General features: G+C 36.8%; 1 pseudogene; it reads right to left on the bottom strand.

Annotated features, from left to right (window-relative positions):
• Window positions 1-4,238: 4,238 nt before the first annotated feature.
• Window positions 4,239-5,029, bottom strand: LOC105823583 (annotated as a pseudogene).
• Window positions 5,030-5,238: the final 209 nt, after the last annotated feature.

The following is a 5,238-nucleotide window of genomic DNA, read 5'->3' as shown; positions in this document are numbered from 1 at the left end:
GACACAGTGAGGAAATGTGGAGGCATGGCCTGTCTGCACCACATCTGTGCTGTGAGAAACAGGGGGTTTCAATTTCCAGTCTCTGGATATCATCACATAGTCTAACTTTTACCGGCCTGTTCTAGCCCCAGTATGTAACAAATATAAAAATACTATCAGACATTTCAGAGTAGTGGACTAGCAAGGTCCAGGGTGGATATTCCTGAAACACATTAAGACCTTAAGGTAAGCAATGAAGGCAGACCTTTGCTGTTTAGCTATGATCGTACAGTCTCATAGGTTTAGTTATTTTGGGTGGTGAAGAAGGGTAGGGAGGTGGGTATATAGAAACTGAATTTCAGTTATTGTTATACGTGTTGTGTGGCAGAAATCTTGAGCTATTTATGAATATACAGGTTAGTAAGGGCTGTATTTACAAGTATAACCAGTTTCTTATCTTCTGTGCTTATTCTGATATTTACTTTATTAATCACCCAGTCATACTCCTGGAGTATAAAATAGAAGCAATGAAATTGAAATTGCCATTAGAAGGGAAGTAAACAGAGGAAGTGCTTTACTTTATGTTTCTGGAGCTAGTGAACTCTTATCTCAGATAATAGGAACCCAGTAATCACAATCATAATTGTAAAAACAACATAATAAAAGTTAGCATTGACTTAACACTTATTCTATGCTATGAGCTGCCTTACATACTTTACATATAGTAACTTGTCAATCCTCATAAACTTATCTATGAGCCATTATTACTATTGCCATATTAATATGAGAAATATTGCCATATTAATATGAGAAATTCTCATATTAATATGAGGAAATTGGGACAGTTTTTTAATTTTTCATATGATTTTCCTATTCTGACCCACAAAGTAGCTGAATATTCCCAACGTGTCCATGGGGTTCAATAACAGCAAGTGCTATTGTCCCTTTTAAAATGAAGGGAACGTGTCACTAGTAGTGCTTGTGACATCCTTAGGTTTCCACGAGATTTTGTAAATGTAGTTTTAGATTTACCATGCCATGCTAATTCAGATATCTTTTAACATAAAATAATAAAGCAGGACAAAATAGTCTTTGTAAGTACTCCATAAAGTAGTAGAGAGCTGTGCTGCGTTGAACAAGACAATTATCAATGAGGTATAGTTTAAGTGGTAATAAAGTTTGCATACATCAACCATCTTAACCTCCAGAGTCAACAGATCAAGCTTTTAAATCAAACAAAGCTAGAATTAAATGCTAATTTTATGATAGGTATCATGACTGAGCTAAAGTTTCTCAGTTCATCTCACAGAGTTGCTGCGGGAATGAAATGTGGCAATGAATGTCGGTACTTTGAGCGTGACAAGTACATTCAATACATTTTGTTTCCTTTGTTATCCTTTTCTCCCTTCTCTTTCTTCCTACGATTTAAAGTGAGGACTTAAAAGTAAGTATTTCCATATTACAAGCAATAAAAGCATATGAAAGTCTTAGAACTCGCCTTTGAGGGACTCACAATCTAATGTTATATTTTGTGACCTAGAAAAAACACATAAGCACTAAAACACTTTTCAGTCATTTAGATATTTATACTGGCTAACAATGTAAATAAAAACTCAGGAATCTATACACATATTTAGCTTACACAAAATGGCAACCCATTTCACATTGTCTTAGGAAAGAGAAATTGCAATATTATATTGGTCAATGGTATTTATTATCTCTTGGTCTTTTCCTATTTCTCACCAAGTTCCTATAAAGTTCTTGATAGTTAAAAAAAAAGTCAAGAGATCTTAGAAACTGACTTTCATTTATAACCTGCTGATTCACCTAGATCAGGTTACTGGGAAGAAATCCAAGTCAGACCTCCTGACCTACCCGAAATAGCATGAAGTATGCCCTGCCACTAAATCCTGATTCCTGTGTACCTCATCCTGTCACTAAATATGATTTAGAGGAACCTTTAGAAAGTCAGGTAAAAGGATTTAATGCTTTACATGTAGGTTACAGCTGCTGGACTGGCTTTTATAGTAACGTAAGTAAGTAATTTATTAAATGGCTCAGTCATTAGCTATACCAGACCTTGAAAACATTTTTGTGAGGGAGGCTACTTTGGGTAGTGAGAAGATTAGCCTTTCTCAGCAGCAAGCATTTTTGACAAGATTAATGAGGCACAGGGCAGAGGGATTTGTTTCCCCCTTTGTGTCTTCTCTCCTGGTTTCCTCGCCCTTTATTTGGTTGTCTTTTCCTCTGTGGCACCTGCTGTCACTGACATGGATGAAATGCCAAAACAGCATTCCTTTACTTCAACACTTTTCACACCTTCTCCTCTCTCCTTCTTTCTCTCCAGGAGATATTTCTTTCTCCTCTTCTGGATTTGGCAGGGACATTATTTTAGTTTGCTGTAAGAAATGCCTAGCAGGCATTTTCACAGTAAAAGAAATAACAGAATTGTGAACAAGATCAGAAACACTTTTCAGTGGCATCTTTTACTTCTTTTATATGAGGAAAACAGTTATGCGGGAGATCATTTTAAAATTATGTATAATTTCTAATATACCTTGTGTTTTCCTTTGGAGTCATCACCATCTCTAGTTATCCATTTTGTCTGTTAGCAGGATATAATTTGCTTCATGTACTGATCATTTGATAGAGAAGGTGTATGTTCCCATTTTTTCTCTTATGTTCTCAAGAACAAGAGACAGACACTGTCCTGTTTTTGTGAGCTTACTTCCCTTCAAAAAGATTTATATCATGCAGAGTAATAACAAGAGTACTTTCCTTTAACAAAGTCTCCAACTTTGCTTCTGTTTGTTCTTCTTCCAGCTCAATTTCCCCTTGATGCCTTGCAATAAGTTGCCATCCTTTTTATCCAGAGAAGTCTCCTAAGTATGTCTTTTACTTTAACAAAACACATTTTTCACATCTTATAAAAGCTAATGTAACAGAATTTCCCATTTGTGTTTTTAGCATCTGCCAACAAATTTTTATGATGATCCCAAGCTCTAGTTATGTTTAAGTCTAAAGTAATGGCCAAAGTATTTAAAAGCTGAAGTGATCTGTGGCTCCCCAATAGGCATCCCCAGGTTGGATGAGGGCCTGGAAGTCTGGAATTGGTAGATCAGCAAAAGGAACATAAAATACTGAATTTCGAGAGTTAATGAAGATATTTTATATTTATTTTTGTAATCTTCTAGTTTTGCAACTTTTAATTTAAATTATGGTACTTACTTGATCATTCTTGATTTGTCCATAAGACTTAATATAAGCAATCATTTGAAAGTAAGAACCATGAATTCCAAGAAATGTTATTTAAATTTCAATAATCATCCAAAGGAGCTCCAGTTTCATTCCGTATTTATTGGGTACATCTATGGACTTCAACAGAGCATGTGCATATGGGGTCATTCAGATGGTGTTCAATGAGTACTTGGCTAACACCAAAAATGGGATTTCAAAGTGTTCAGAAAAAAAGATTGTTTACATGGCTATAGACTGCAGGATAGGGGAAAACATAGACAACAGGAAATAAAAATGGAGTTTTCTCACTTTCAATTATCAGTAAGGCCAAGGTGCTAAAAAAGGGAAGGATCCAAAGGTTACGGTTTTGTCAGTAAAATGGATTAGACAAAAAAGCCAGCACTGGAATGAAATTTTGTGGTTAAATCGTGTGTCTTCTTGGAATCTCTTTCTTAATCTGTAAATTGTGAATAATATTAATGGTAATAATCATTATAGGGCTATTGTAAAGATTGAATGGAATAATGTATCTAAAGCTCTTGGAACAATGATCTATAATTATAAATAATTAAATACTATAATTAACTTAAAAGCACTGATAACTCTCTCAAGGAATATTTTGCATGGATAAACATAAAAGGCACTGAAAGGGTAAACAATCACAGAAAGTGAAAGAGTAGGAATAGAATAGTGTTGGTAAGAACAAAGCCTGTGATGAGCTAAGGATCTGAAGAATGGAAGTATTTTAAAGAGAGGAAGAGACCAATTAATTGGGGTAGGAGGGTGTGGTGTTTAAGAATACTGTGAGAAAACCAAAATTCTCAATTCCTATTTCACTGTCTTTCCTATAAAGTAGAATTACTCTTAAACTAGGGAAGGAAGAATAAACATTTTTAAGAGGAGATGGAAATTCAGGATAAGTTAGAAGATTGGAAAATAGCCCTTAGTTGATTTATGCTAATAAAAATCTCTGGATCTATTCAAGCTTCTAGGATTTTGTAAGGAGAATTGTTATGATTTTTATGTACAGAAAACTCAACAGTGCACATTTAACCCAGTTTAGTGGTAAGTTCTTTAGTCTTTGTCTTTTCCAGCTTGGCAATGTGAGCCACATATTTTTGACCCAGAACATTTCCTCCACAGTGATGGTGGATCTCGTCGTATCTGGCATTGTAATTGGACCTGATAGCTTCCACCAGCTTAGCCAGAGCTTCTTTGTCTTCTGAGTTAATCTGTATGAAGGCTGTGGTGGTTCAGGTCTTTCTGAGGACTAGGCACCCCAATCTGGCCTTCCTCTTAATAATGCAGCAAGGGACCCCCATCTTCTGACACAGGGGAGGCAGGAAGACAACCAGCTTCATGGGATCCACGCCATGTGTGATCACCACCAGCTGAACCTTCTTTTCCACCAGGGTGGTGACAATATTAACACCTGCTCCAAGGACAGGTGGTCTCTTAGTGCCGGCAGCTTTCTTCTCAGCCTGAGCTTTTTCTCTTGCGTTGTCTCTGGTCTGTACCGATGGGACAGCTTAAGCAGCTGTGTAGCTGTTTGGTGTGGTCCCAACACTGGGTAAACTGGTTAATTACAGGGGACACTTTCAGATGCTAATAAAAAATAGCTCTTTGCTGCTGGAACTGGATATAGCAGGACTATTTGACAAGCCAGTGAGGTCCCTTTTGGGCCAGATGTCCTGTCCAAAGCCAAAGTTCTTAGGCCTTCTCTCAAACAGGGGATTCACCAACTTCTTGGCCTCCTGCTTCTTCATGACAGCTGAGACCCCTGTCTTCCTCTTGACTTCTTTCCTTCTGGCATCTTGCGTGCATGGAGGACTCACTCAAGTTTCATATCAAAAACTTCACAATACTCTGTATGTGCTCCTTTCTCCTAACACAACCTGGTTTTCATGCAGCTATGCCTTACACCTGTATTTTGATTTACCTGAGATGCCTTTCCTTAATTTTTTATTTAGAAAAATGCTATTGTTTAGACATTGATTTTCCAGCTTCTCTAGCCAGATCTAA

The sequence above is a fragment of the Propithecus coquereli genome, unplaced genomic scaffold (assembly GCF_000956105.1).
Source record: "Propithecus coquereli isolate 6110/MARCELLA unplaced genomic scaffold, Pcoq_1.0 Scaffold68, whole genome shotgun sequence".
Classification (NCBI taxonomy): domain Eukaryota; kingdom Metazoa; phylum Chordata; class Mammalia; order Primates; family Indriidae; genus Propithecus; species Propithecus coquereli.
This window is presented reverse-complemented; position numbering and strand designations above follow the sequence as displayed.